Here is a 16,314-nt window from a genome sequence, read left to right on the forward strand (position 1 = left end):
AAGGAAGGGGTTCTATGCGATGACGTGATTTCATTGCATCTTATGCATTGGTTCGTAGGAAGTCGTGAACGATCCGATCTTTCAATTAGCATTTGAACCCATGCAAAGAAAGTCGTGAAAGATCAGATCTTTTCATCAGCATTTGACCCATTCCATCGACCCAATAGAGATGAATTTTGTGTTTTTATTTATACACATTTTTCTAAATATATAAGATTAATTCTTTACAATAGTTTGCTTCGTTGGAGACTAGAAATCACCCATGATTGAATAGCATCTTTGGCATCGAACATTTTGCTGGGTATCCACGTCGAAAGTTGTGAAAAATTATCGGACGAAAATGTTCACAAGTTGATTCCATTTTATGCAAAGTGATTTTTGAATTATCGGACGAAAATTTTCACAAGTTGATTCCATTTTTTTGCAAAGTGATTTTTGAATTCACTGTAAACAATACATCACATGGTCTTATGTCAAATTGTCTTCCTAACATACTTGGTGTCTAAAACCATTATTTCGATGAGGCACATTTTGGCCGTATGAAAGTGCATATACCCTCGTTAGTTTTGTTGTTGTTTTCCATACACCTGTTTAGGGGAAAATTTCATATTCGAGTTAGGGTGTTATTTCATGGGGCCTTATTTCCGTACGCCTTACAAACCACAGTTCTAGAGTTGTGTAGTACCGGAACGAACTAGTTCGCTGGAATAATTCCGTGACTGGAACGACCGGAACAATATCCGACACGTTAGCGTATATAGTTCCTTTCGTTCATCTCGTTCCTTTTCTCCACTATTGATGAAAATGAGAGTTTTACACAAAAATAATATTTGAGTTAAATGTCAAATGAACGAGGGAACGACATTGAGGAACTAGTACCTTTTAATAAAAGGAACGAGAAAGTTTGCGCTTTTCAGTGAACTAGATGACAGTTCCATCAGCACCAATGGTTGGCCTCAGCCCTAAGCATGACGCCAATATCCTTCTTTCCCATATTCTTGTAATTTGCATCGGAGCTGAAGATATGTCAGCTTATGCGGGAAAAGAATAAGCGATGATAGGCCGGGTCCGACGACAGTCCTCCTCGCATAGCCTTTGTATGCAACATTCCTTTCATTTTATATATTCCTCTTTTACCAAAGAAGCAATAGCAAACATCGTCTCCGCGATACTGTTGTTTTAAAAAAAAAATTGTTTGCTATTTTCTAAACCAATCTAATAAATAATATCACACATTTATGTATAATTCGTAATGAAGAGTCATTTAAATAGAAAAATGCCATAAACTTTTTCGACAACTACATTTTTGCATTTAGGACAACTAAATCCACAAACTAGTGCAACATTTATAGAATGTGGTCGAACGGCAGGATGTAACTTAACCACGTTGCATGTAGTTCAATGATAACATGAACATACATAGCACAGAATAAGTCGTCGTGTTGTTGTTGTGTGTGTGTGTTTTTTAGTGTTGACTTTTTACTAAAGCTCTCACTCAAATGCCGGACTCTCTATGTATACCCCGCCTTTTCCAGCAGCAGCCATGTGTCTATGTGTCGAAGTCAGAGTTTCAATGTAATTATAATAAATTGTCAATTTCAAATAAATGTCCTGACACAACCACTAACATGTTCACAAGCACACACACGCACATCCACGTACAAATGAACACATACTTAAACGCTAAACTTGTTGTACATGTTGTGCAATAATACAAATGTTAATATTTATTTCTTTAGTTTGGCCTACATCATGCTGCGGTCTATGTTGCGTATTGTCAGCATACAAACGATTTGTTATGAACTGCTCGGACTCTAAAACTAACAAAGACCGAAGCAGACAGAGATTCAATGACATTAGAAATGATAAGTAACAAAGTTGTTTTGCATGACATGTTATTCGGAGTGTTTGGCAGAAGGGCATGGAGATAATTTATGAAATCTTTTCCAAATTGCAAATCTATAGTCCATTCGTATAAGTTTTCGGTAGTTAAATGGATGACAATATAGGACAGATAACAAGTGATTAACATGTGAGTATACTTGCAACTTATAGAGAACCACTGGAAACCATGTTGGGCTAGCAAGTACATTTACCACGGTTCCAGTGGTTGCAGTCTCGCAAACGGAAAATCCTGACCACACCCTGAAAACAATTAGGACAGGAACATCTACTAAAGTATTGCAGCCGAGGGGGTTTTTTCTATAAACAGGCCATGTTCTATATCGGTCCACGTTTTAGTATAGCCCCCATTTAACAGTACCTCCCGATTTTAGGTATTTTGGGGTTTTTGCCACATTTTTCACCGAACTAGCGATAATTTGGCATTTACGATTCCCAGAAACCACAAAACTTCCTCTCTAAAAATTGTCTTCACAAATCCAAATTTTGGTATAGCCCCATATAACGATACCTCCCAATTTTCGGTAATTTTAAAGATTTTAGCTGCATTGCTTTTAACGAACTAGCGGTAATTTTACATTTGAGGTTCCCAGAGATCATTTGGGATTCCCAAGTGTTTTGGTCCCAATTTTGTGTATTTATACCCTACACCACTATGTGGGGAGGGTATTATAAGTAGGTTTTGGCCAAAAAGTTTGTAACGCATCGTAGACCCATACTTATATATACCAAAATGAATGTCTCGACGAGCTGAGTCGATCTGGCTATGTGTGTCCGTCCGTCAGTCCGTCCGTCCGTCCGTCTGTCCGTCTGTCCATCTAAACCTTGTAATCACGCTACAGGTCGAAATTTTGATCGGATCGTCACGAAATTTTGGATGTTGATGGGGGTCCCGGAGGGGAAGAAGCCTATTGTTTTTGGTGATGGTCGGATAATATTTAGGGGTCGGAAAGGGCAAAAAACTTAGGTGGATAAAAAGACAACGTTTTTTTCAAAGCGTATATCTCAGCTTCTATATGGGGTATACCAAAAGCAAAACCTGACAATGAAAGCAGAAAATATCACCTTTCTAATGATGTAAAGTAGGTGCTCGTAGGTGATCAAACAACGAAGATATCACAATAGTAGCAAATAAAACCCCAATTTTAATTTTTGCGATTTTAATTATATTGACGAATATCACAGCTTTGGTTGAAAATTTTCAAAAAGCAAAGCCTGACCATGAAAGTAGAAGTTCCAGTCTTTACAATGATGCAAACTAGGTCGGCGTAGGTAACCAAATAAGGGAGATATCGCAATAGTCGGTAATGCATCCCATTTTTCTATTTTTTTGGAAATCACGCTACAGGTCGCAATTTTGATCGGATCGTCACGAAAATTTGAGGGTTAATGGGGGTCTCACAGATGAAGAAGCCTATTGATTTTGGTGATGGTCGGATAATATTTAGGGGTCGGAATGGGCAAACACTTATTTGGAGAAAAGTCAACATTTTATTTCAAAGCCAATATATCTGTTTCTTTAAGAGGTATATCAAAAGCAAAACCTGGCCAGGAAAGTAGAAAATATCACCTTTACAACGATGTAAAGTAGGTTGTCGTAGGTGGTCAAATAGCAGAGATATGGCAATAGTCGATAATGCATCCCATTTTCCGATTTTTTTGTAATCACGCTACAGGTCGCAATTTTGATCGGATCGTCACGAAATTTTGGGGGTTAATGGGGGTCCCAAAGAGAAAGAAGCCTATTGATTTTGATGATATTCGGATAATACTCAGGGGTCGGAATGGGCAAACACTTATTTGGAGAAAGGTCAACGTTTTATTTCAAAGCCAATATCTCTGTTTCTTTAAGAGGTATATCAAAAGCAAAACCTGGCAAGGAATGTAGAAAATATCACCCTTCCAGCGATGTAAATTAGGTTGTCGTAGGTGGTCAAATATCAGAGATATGGCAATAGTCGATAATGCATCTCATTTTCCGATTATTTTGTAATCACGCCACAGGTTGCAATTTTGATCGGAAATTTTGATCGAAATTTTAGGGGTTAATGGGGGTCCCACAGAGGAAGAAGCTTACTGATTTTAATGATGGTCGGATAATATTTAAGGGTCGGAATGGGCAAAAACTTATTTGGAGAAAAGGTCTACGTTTTATTTCAAAGCCAAAATCTCTGTTTCTTTAAGAGGTATATCAAAAGCAAAACCTGGCAAGGAAAGTAGAAAATATCACCTTTACAACGATGTAGGTTGTCGTAGCTGCTCAAACAACAGAGATATCGCAATAGTCGGTAATGCATCCCATTTTCCGATTTGTTTGTAATCACGCTACAGGTCGCAATTTTGATCGGATCGTCACGAATTTTTTGGGAGTTGATGCGGGTCCCACAGAGGAAGAAGCCTATTGATTTTGGTGATAGTCGGATAATATTTAGGGGTCGGAAATGGGGAAAAACTCATTTGGAGACAAATTCAAAGTTTTATTCTTTGTGAATATATTGGCTTCTAGTAGGGGTATTCCAACGGCAAAACCTGTCAATGGAAGAAGGTGGTCAAACAAGGGAGATACCACAATAGTCGGTAATGCATCCAATTCTTCTATTTTTTGCATTCAAGGTACAGGTCGTAATTTTGATCGGATTGTCACGAAAGTTTGGTTGCTTATGGGGGTCCCAGAGAGAAAGAGGCATATTATTTTTGTGGTAGTCGGATTATATTCCCTAAAAGAAATATTTACCAGTGAAAAGCTTATGCCAGGGGTAGTGGTGTAGGGTATCACATGGTCGGCCCGGTCCCGACTATAGCCTTTGCTCACTTGTTTTTTTTATCGAACTACCGTAATTTGTTATTTGAGATTCTCAGTGGTCACAAAATTTCTTCACTAAATATTGTCAACATAGGTCATTGTTTTGGTGTAGCTCCGATATAACAAAGGCCTATACAAGGTCGGCCATTCAGAGTTCGGTTAACAACTTTTGACAACAAACATAATAAATTTTATATTATTGTGATTTGAGTTTCCTTGTATTTTAAATCACAGTCATGTTTTTGACAACAAACATAACAATCAGGTGGGCTTAGTGTCCAATTGTATAAACTGTGGATATAACGATACCTACCGATTTTCCGTATTTTGAGGATTGTTTCTATTATTTTTTGACAAAACAACTTGTTATTTAACATTTAATGTACCCACAAAACTTCTACAGCAAAAATTGTCAACATAGATCCGTTTTTGGTATAACACTCATATAACGATAACGCCCGACTTTAGGTACTCTGAGGATTTTAGACAAAGTGTGTAACCGAAGGTGCGGCTATTTTATATTTGAGGTCCAGAGTGGTCACTAAACGTGACGTAGGGGATGAATGATACCAAGCAACGGTCTTGACCGGCTTTAACATGGCAAAGCCCAGGATTTATCTCGGTCCCTCTTTCATCTCAAGTGGACACTGACCTCCCCGTGGTGTCACCTGGGGAGCTGCCTTTAACATCCGTTGAACACTTGGGTTGGGCGTTGGACTAGTAACTCACCCCGTCAAAACACCGCCTACTATCAAAAAACAAAGAAAAAGAAGAAAAACAAACCCCTCTAAAGTTGACGAACCCCGCAAACGTTTTAAGGACCATGATCTGCGAATCTGCACCTGGAATGTCAGGACTCTCTACAGAGCAGGTGCAATTTGCGCACTGGCGGATGTACTTGACAAGTACAATGCTGATATTATCGCCTTACAGGAAGTGCGATGGAACCGGGCAGACGTAAAAATAACAGACGATTACGCACTGTATTATAGCTGCCATGAAACGAAACATGAGCTAGGTGTTGGATTTATGGTAAATAGGAGGCTTAAAAATCTCGTCTCCAGCTTCACTCCTGTTGATGAGAGAATTGCCACAATCCGAATAAAAGCAAAGTTTTTTAACGTCAGTCTCATCTGCGCCCATGCCCCGAGCGAAGAGAAAGATGAACAGACCAAGGATATATTCTACGAGCGCCTAGAGAGAGTATATGACCGCTGCCCTGGCCACGACATTAAGATTGTTCTAGGAGATTTTAATGCTAAAATTGGAAGGGAAAATATATTCGGTCCCACGGTCGGCAAATTCAGTCTTCATGAGGTAACATCCGACAACGGAATGAGGCTGATTGATTTTGCAGCGGCAAAGAACATGGTAGTGAACAGCACCAGATTCCCACACCTCGACATACACAAGGCTACGTGGATATCCCCGGATGGGAAAACAAAAAATCAGATTGATCATGTTGTGATAGATGGAAGACACTCGTCCAGTGTGTTAGATATCCGATCGATTCGAGGTGCGAACATCGATTCGGACCATTTCCTTGTGGCAGCCAAGGTACGCACTCGTCTTAATGTCGCGGCAAAAGTGCGATCTAACACAGGACGGAAGCTGGATGTCGAGAAGCTGCAAACACAACAGACAGCACAAGCCTACTCCGTTCAACTGACTCGCATGCTGGAAAACAGCACTCCTTGTCCCAATAATGTAGAAGCACGTTGGCAAAGAATAGGACACTACCTCCAGACTGCCTCAAAAACCATACTTGGGTACGAAAAACCTCCACCTACGATCAGGAGTGTCGTAAAGCTACAGAAGAAAAGAACGCGGCATATAGAGCAACACTGCATTCAGTAGCAACACGAAGAACGAAAGAAACTTATCGGGAGAAGAGGAGAGAGGAAAAGCGTATTTTCAGAAGAAAAAAGAAGGAGCAAGAAAAACGTGAGCGTGAGAAACTCGAGATGTTCAGGAGTCAGAATGAAGTCCGAAAATTTTACCAGAGTGTAAAACACCAGACTGAAGGATATGGTGCAGGCACATTCTCCTGCAAAGATGACCAAGGGAATCTGGTAACTGATACAGATAGCGTACTGAGGATCTGGAAGGAACACTTTATGAAGCTTTTGGTATCGAATATGGATGGCGATGAAGATACCCCAGAACCAATTGTAAATGGCAATGTTGAATGTCTACCACCTAGCCAAAGCGAGGTTACGACAGCCATTAATCGGCTGAAAAACAATAAGGCAGCAGGAGCTGATGGACTTCCCGCCGAATTGTTTAAGACCGGTGGCGAAATGCTGGTAAGGAGTATGCATCAGCTAATTTGCGAAATTTGGCAGGAAGAAAGCATACCCAACGATTGGAACCTCAGCCTACTATGTCCCGTACATAAGAAAGGAGACAAAACGGTTTGTGCAAATTACCGAGGTATAAGTCTCCTTCCCATCGCATATAAAGTGTTGTCGAGCATACTGTGTGAACGGTTAAACCCATGGTCAATGAAATAATCGGGTCATACCAATGCGGTTTTAGACCTGGTAAGTCGACACTTGACCAAATCTTCACACTGCGCCAAATATTGGAGAAGACCCACGAAAGACAAATCGACACATACCACCTATTCGTCGACTATAAGGCCGCGTTCGACAGCCCAATTAGAGCAAAGGTGTTTCAAGCCATGTCTGAGTTTGGCATCCCTTCAAAACTAATTCGACTATGCAGGATGACATTGGCTGACACAAGATCAGCGGTTAAAATAGGAAAGAACCTCTCCGAGCCTTTCAACACAAAACGAGGTTTCAGACAAGGTGACAGTCTATCGTGTGACCTATTTAATATCCTACTAGAAAAGGTCATACGAGATGCTAATATATATACGGCCAGAGACAAAAACAGCACGATATACAATAAAGATGTAATGTTGCTTGCATACGCAGATGACATTGACATAATAGGTAGATCAGCGCGAGCCGTAACAGCCACCTTTGGAAAAATTGAAAAAGAGTCTGCCAAAGTGGGTCTGGCAGTCAACGGCGATAAGACGAAGTTTATGCTATCAACACGCAAGTCGTCCAGTAGACTCGGACCAACTGTGGATGTTGATAATTATAAATTTGAGATAGTAAATGACTTTATCTACCTCGGCACCGCCATAAATAAAATCAACAATATAAGCCTTGAAATAAAGAGAAGAATAATATTGGCCAACACTTGCTACTTTGGCCTAAGTAAACAGTTTAAAAGTAAAACCACCTCTCGTCAAACAAAACTTACGCTCTACCAGACACTGATACTAACCATACTTATGTATGGATCTGAAGCATGGGTACTTGCGAAAGCAGATGAGGCAGAACTTGGTGTGTTTGAGAGAAAAATTCTTCGAAAGATTTATGGACCAATATGCGTTGACGGTGAATACCGACGTCGTATGAACCACGAGCTATACCAGCCGACCGACATCGATATAGTAAAACGTATCAAACTACAACGATTGCTTTGGCTTGGCCATGTCAGCAGGATGGATAAAGATGCCCCCGCCAAAAAGGCATTTGAATACGAGCCACTCGACGGTATACGCCCCAAGGGAAGGCCAAAACTCCGATGGAGGGACCAAGTTGCAGAAGATATCACAGAACATGGCATCCAAAATTGGAGAAGTAAAGTAAAAGATCGGTGCGTTTGAAAATCTATTCTTAGTTCGGCTTATGGAACAAGACGTTCTGTTTAATACAAAAGCCATCTAAGTAAGTAAGTAAGTGGTCACTAAACTTCTCAACCCAAAATGGTCAACATAGGTCTGTGCCTTGGTATAGCCTCCATAAAACCGCACCTCCCAGTTTCTTGTATTTTAAGGGCATTAGCTAAATATTGTGACTGAACTACCCGTAATTTGACATTTGGGTTCCCAGCTGCCACGAAACCTCTCCACCAAACATTTTCAACATAGGTCTACACTTTGATGGAACTGAAAACTTGGCTATTTAATAAAATTATGTTAATCGCCATCATAAGAAACATTCTTATTGGAAATATCTCACTTAATAATAATAATGTACATATGTATATGTGTATACATATATATAAAATTACGAACGTGTTCAACTAATTTTAAACATTTAGTTTTGCACTTAAAGCGTTTTGCGCAAATACATATGAGTAACACACGTGAAATGTTTAACATAATTTCACTCGAAATTAATGGATACCTAAAATCTCATTAGCCTGTAATTTGCATTACAATATTTAGACGTTTGAAAATGACAATGTTGGTGTTGCCTGGTGACAATGATGGCAATTCCACGAGTGACACGTTTAGCTCTACACGTTCTTGGTTACCATGGAACTCATTTTGTAATATTCTCTCAACAATTAGAATCAATTAAAGAATGTTGTAGCAGTTGATTCTGCAACATATGTATGCCGTTACATACACACTCACAGGGATCAGTGCATGTTATTAGCCTCCACACACACATTTCACCCATAGGTAATCACACTTATGCGACAACAGCATATGACATCGTAGAATGAAACTATGAAACTACATTAATATCCATGGGTGTATGTGTGTGTGTTTGCGAATTAATATGGATGTCAATGTATCGACAAATAAGCAGTGTTAAATAATGACAATGTCCCAACGCCTGGTGTGATTACAATGGCAGCATCGTCATCATATTTCCACAGCTCTGTTTTCTCTAAGGTATTTATAGTATATGTACCTGTAATATTCAAATGTCCGATAATGACGGTGTAGGTGACATAAAATACAGAGTTGGGAATGTTGTAATTCAGTTTAAATCCAATATGAAATGTTTAAAAACTTAACATAACTTTCGCGACATACAAACTTTTGGACACATATACATCATACAAAATCATGGTTTAGAATAGACTTACGAGGTAACTAGATAACTTTCTGGCCTAGGCAACACACAGTGTTGCCAGGCGTCATATGCCATTTTTGGAAAGTTTCGCAGTTTTTAGCCTAAGCGGACTCAGACAGTTTGACATACTCGTACGACCGTGGGTTGTGTTGTTTACAGTGACTTGAAAAAATCACTTTGCAAAAAATGGAATTTACTTGTGAACATTTGTGTCCTATCATTTTTCACAACTTTCGTCGTGGATAAATAGAGGCACCCTTGGGCATTTCTTCCACCAACTAACATTTGATATCGCATGAATACCTGGCCCCAAAAATGGATTTTCTCGCTAGATCCAGCAAAATTGGTCAATCGTCCAAAAAAAGCTCTTGTGAATTGGTGCATAGAAATTGTGAATAAAAATAATCGCGTTGCTTAAAAAGTCATTTATAAGATCGTCACAGACGACAAATCTTGGATCTATGCTTAATAGTCCGAAACAAAACAGGAATCGACCGTTTGGGTCTTCGAAATCGAGCCGAATCCAGCGAAAGTTGTTCATGGAAGAAGTACTTTGAAGCAAATGGTCGCTTGTTTCTTAGGTAAAACTGATCGTGTGGCGACTATATGACTTGAGGAATGTAGGACGCCTAATTTTGAGTGGTACTCTACAATTTATTTGCCAGAAGTCTCCTGAGAAATTCGAAAAACGAACAAGAAAAGACGAATCGTTCTGCATCATGACAATGAGAGCTCTCACACATCGATCCAAACCAGAACCTGTTTGACCGGACATATGATGGGTCATACGCCGTACAACTCTGACTGGGGATCCAATGACTTCATTTGATTCCAGCATATCAAAAAAAAAAAAAAGGCGTTGTCAACGAATTTCGTTGCCAGAAGATGCAGCAAAAGCGTTCAAAATCTATTTTTTGGAGGTGTCTCAATCAAGCCACTGTAAACAACCGAACACATGGTCGTATGTCAAAATGTACTGAGTACGCCTAGGCTAAAAAATGTCGAACTTTCCAAAAAATGTCAAATGACGCCTGTCGGCACTGCGTGTTGCCTAGGCCAGAATGTTTTCTAGTGCCTCTCGTATACAATTAAGTAAAATAAGTGTAAACGGCGTCAATGCGACTGAAACTTTAAAAATTATCGAAAATCAGACGACACCGTTCAACTGGGACAATACTAAAACCTGTAACGGAGACCACATGACGTGTGTGAGGTGGGTAAAAACTTCAAAATACCGTCCTATGGGGAGTATATCAAAACGTGGATCTGCACCGACAATTCTCCACAGAAATGTTTTTATCCACAACTAAATGTAACATGTGATATTAAGTATACGCAGATTGGAACTGCGAAGTGAACTAGATAGTTCCATAATATGCCAAAATATCAAAAAATGCTTGAAAAAAACTTCAAGTCAAAATCCGGGGGCTCGATTTTCACCGTAGACATATCAGAAACTCCAGACGCCCGATAACACTTTTTTCCTTCCATACAAATCGCCCCGGCCTATTCCATATACAAGTTCCTTTGCCACAACTCTATATTTTACTATTATTTCATACGGACTCTATTATGTTGCACCTGTAAGTATTATAATTAGCAAACTTGTTGTGAAATCCCCATCATACATGTATAAATATTTCAAATTATCGTTTGTCATATTCGACACTCAACCTACTTATGCTTCTCCTCTAGACTCAATACCAAATTCATGCAATAATAATTATATTGTACCCATACTTTCCTACATTGTTCGGTGGCTAGTTGACCAGCAGGATGTGTCGTAATGCCATCGTAAGTACTTTAGAGTCCACACAACAACATGACTGGGTGATAGAAATATAGAATTAGTTAGCAAAGCTAAAAACCGCTTGAAATAACCGAGAAACACAATTTTGCCCAGACATGTTATTATCGCCATTACAATAATAATCATCATTATCAAGATTGTCTGTATCACGAAGCTATGTACATACATGTGTATAATGGCATGTTCTCCTCTGATGATTTTAAATGGAGAACATTCAGTTGGACTTTTATTTAAACAATATATTCATTAGTGATCTGGAGTATTTTGTGATGTGCTTAAAGCCCTTTTTAGAGGTGTGCACTTATTTTTATGCAATTTTAAATAGTTTAAACACAACTAAAATAGGTACTAGTAAGAACGGCGGTAATGTCGGCCGGGCCGAACTTTTTATAGCCTCCACACGCAGAGAAAAAATATTTTTCGCTTTTGTTGGAACAAATATATATGTTTTGGTTCCAAAAATGTATTTGTTTTGTTCAAACATTGTAATCCAAATCCAAAAATACCATCTTTTGTTCCAAACATAGAAAACAAAAACAACTTTCGAATTTCCGCAATATTGTTAAAATCGTTAACAATACCGATTGTAGGAACTATCATAATCTAATTTTGTTTACAAAAAGTATTGTCAATACAGAAAACCAGCCCAGAAATTTTTGATTTGAGTGCATATACTTCTCATATACACTTTTCGCATAACTTGGATATAAATGTCGCGTATAATATTGCAATCATTGATGAACACAATACATGGTTTGCTGCATTGGCTGACAACAAAGACAAACAAAAAGCCACAAGAACCCACCACAACATAAGGAATAATTAAACACCATAACAAACATGAAAAGGAAAGAAGAATGAAACAAAACAGAAACAAATAAAAACAAGAGTCTCACAAGTACATACACACAAAAACAAAGGTAAAGGCAGCATGTCATACAAACACACCACAACTCACCAAAATTGTTTTTTCAACACGGCATCGAATAGCGAGAGAAGAGAAACAAATTTTCGAAGAAAAGAGAGAAATATTGTTCAGTTGACACAAAAAATTTTTGGATTTACAATACTACATGAGGAATCCAACAATATGTTAACAATACATATTTTGCTCTTGGAATATTGTTGGATCAAACATATTTTTTTCTCTGCGTGCACCACCACTGGATTAAAGTAAATATGAACAATTACCCTACAAGCAATTTGAAGTGAGTTTTATCTTATTTTACAAATGAGAAACTTTTTGGTGTCTAATTTTCTTTAAAAATTCGACTAATATACAATAACAATTACATTTTTATCCCATTTGCATCATATCCAGTCACCATTTAGAGAAAAATACGACGCCTATTGTTTCACAAAAACAATTTACGCTGTAAACAGTTTGCAATATGCAATGCAGATAAATGCAGGCAAATAACAATAACAATTCTGTATCCTCATGATGTCTATCTATTTTCCATCGTTCATTTGGATACAAATGAGATAACCTACATTTATTTTTTGAATTGTTGTAATTTGAACAAATAAGACATTTGTATACAGATGCTTATATGCGACGGTGGTGCAATGGTAAGCATGCTCGCTTTGCAAACTGAATGTCCGGGGTTCGATTACCAGGTCAGACGACAAAACATTTCAAATGACAAAATTAATATAAGCGACAATTCCCACACTCACTTTTCGGCTTTTCCAAAGAAAGGTGGATGATGCGAGAGAATATTTTTTTATAAACATTAATGGTGGAAAAGTTCTACTGATACAGGCGAAGCTAAAGAGTTGCTAGACAAAACTCTTCCAAATATATAGCAGCATTATTCTGCAAACTATGTCGAAAGATCGAATCATACTATTTTTGTAACGAATTAAATTTGTTATCATTTTGATTCTTTAAATTTATTTATTTTTATACTATGGATTGGATTACTGAAAAAATTTCGCTTATCCAAAGTTCGGATTACTGGAAAAAATTTCACTCATGCGAAGTTCGGATTACTGAAAAAAAAATTTCAGTTATCCGAAGTTTGCGCTTAAGCGGAGTTCGGATAACTGAAATTTTTTTCAGTAATCCGAACATGCTGATTTTTTGTCGTTTCTGAGGCGACGAACATTTTTGATCGAATAGGCTTCTAATTTAATACGTGTTTTTTTTAGGCCCCTGAATAGCTACACCGATTTTCAAAAAAATCGGTTCAGCTTTGGATAAAGCCCCCATATATATCTTTCCCCGATTTTGCTATAATTCGCTCAATTTTTGCTGAATAGCCTTCAAATTTAATATGTGATATTTTTTAGTCCCCTGAGTAGTTTCACCGAAAATATCACATATTAAATTTGAAGGATATTCGATTAAAATTGACCGAGTTGCAAAATCGGGGAAAGATATATATTCGAACTATATCCAAATCTGAACCGATTTTTGCAAAAATCGGTGTAGCTCCTCAGGGGCCTAAGAAAATAACACATACTAAATTTGAAAGCTATTCGATCAAAATTGAACGAGTTGTAGCAAAATCGGGAAAAGATATATATGGGGGTTGTATAAAATCTGAAAAGATATACTCTACGAAATATTATATTTTGTTTATCAAATTTAATTTGTTAATTCTTGATAACGGTACTTTGTCCATGACCAGTTGATGTCAACTTTTTGTACTAAAATTTTATATCTATAGCCCACCCATCAAATCCAGATCCCAAACTTTTAATATTACAAAAAAATCAACAAAATTTTCAGAAATAATTATTTTAGTGGTCGTCTAATATTCATATGATTATCGCTTTAGATTACCTGGGAAATATTTTTCATATTTAAAGAGCTATAACTTCGTTATGGATGCACATATTGACAAAATTCTTTCAGATTCGTCGTATCTGATGTGTTTACAGTAAGAAAGAAACGTAAACATATATAAAAGTTAACATCACATTTTTCGATTTTTGTCCACTGCGGCAACACTGTGCTACATAATAATGAGTTACAATGTTGAAGGATTATTTAGCAAAAATCCATTGCGAGATTTTTCCAATGTTTATCCATCTGTAATAGGTAAACAAATTTAAGGACATTTTGGTTATTAATACATGTTTATTATTCTTTTCAATTCCTAGATGTTATATCAACATGCAACGATTCGCCTAATAAAAAGTCAAGTGCAGCAGAAGAAGAAATATTTTAAGCAGTCAAGTCGCACCAAGTCTTATGGCCAACAAAATAAAAAGGCGATGATATTTCTGACAAAGGAAACGATTTTGTTATTATTTAAATGCTAAAATGTTTAACCAGCCTTTAACCAGCCAATGTTTTCGGATTTATTTCCAAATTTTGTGTTTATGTGGAATCTTGGGTTTAGTCCTTCATAAAGATAAAAAGACTGTAATACTCAATTTGTACTTTTTTAGCATTTGCAATATTATGTATATGTTTTTTATTTAAAAAAATATACTATTTAAACAAAAGTGTAAATTCATCGTCTTGTTAAACGTACTATAAAGTTTTTTAATCTATAAAAGTTCCAAATAGGCCAAACAAACTTAGTAGTGAAAATATGATACTAATATCTCCATATGACCCTTTATGAACTATTGACTCACTACCTCTAATGTCTCTATTGACTCACTACTTCCAATGTCTCTACTGACACTCTACCTCCAATGTCAACATATGGTCCCTCAACAACTACTGACTTACTACTGACATACTAGTTCCAATGTCACTACTGACTGTCGAATGACAAGTTCAAATTACATAAGTTGTCTACAGTTTCTCAGTAGTACTGTTGACAATGTCAGTAGTAAGTTACATCCACTTTTCAGAAGTTATATCCACTCTTGAGAAGGAAAATGTAGCAACACTCTTTAAAAGAACTACATGGGGCGTCAACGTTGTATTTCCTATCCTCTGACTACACACAAAACCTAATTACAGCAATCTCGGTTCGACAATTTGACAATAAAAACCCTCGAAATACATAAAATTGGGCAATACCGGTCCATGGTAACCCCCTAACGAAAACCTTAATGTATATGTGTAAATACCAAATTTCAGCCATTTCGGTGGGTTATTGAGACCATAACTTGCATAATACCGATAATCGGAGGAACCGTTCAAAGGGGGCTATATAAAGTCGTGGACCCATACTGACAAATTTCTGGTGGAAATATGTATAACCCCAAGACCCCGAAGACTAAGTAGCAAATTTCAGCCATTTCGGTGAAATATTAAGGCCACAAACTTGAAAATACCGAAAAGCGGGAGTTACTGTTATATTGGGGCCATATGTAGGCGTCGACCTATACCGACAAATTTCAGATGGAAAGTTTCATATCCCCAACGAAGACTAAATAACACATTTCAGCCATTTCGGTGGGATATTGAGGCCAAACCCTTTAAAATACCGAAAATCGAGAAGAACCGTTCTATGGGGGCGTTGTCATATACCGACAAATTTCATGTGGAGAGTTTGGAATGTTTTGTACCCCCAACGAAGACTAAATACCAAACAAAGTACCAAATGTCAGCCATTTAGGTTGGATATTGAGACAAAAGTTTGAAAATACTGAAAATCGGGAGGTACCGTTCAATGGGTGTTATATGAAGACGTAGACCTATACCGAAAAATTTCACGTGGAAAGTTGAATACCCCCAACGAAAACTAAGTACCAAACTATAGCCATTTCGGTGGGATATTGATGTCACGCCCTTCAAATTACCGAAAATCGGGAGATACCGTTATATGGGGGCGTTGTCCTATTCCGACAAATTTCATATGAAGAGTTTTATGATTTGTATAAAACCTTCAAAATACCTAAAATCGAGAGGTATCGTCTATGGGGGCTATATCAAAACGGCCATTTTCAATACTAAATAACCTAGGAGAAATAGAAACTTCTATACCAAATTACAA

This window comes from Musca autumnalis, unplaced genomic scaffold (assembly GCF_047663935.1).
Source record: "Musca autumnalis isolate F117 unplaced genomic scaffold, ASM4766393v1 scaffold_2, whole genome shotgun sequence".
NCBI lineage: Eukaryota > Metazoa > Arthropoda > Insecta > Diptera > Muscidae > Musca > Musca autumnalis.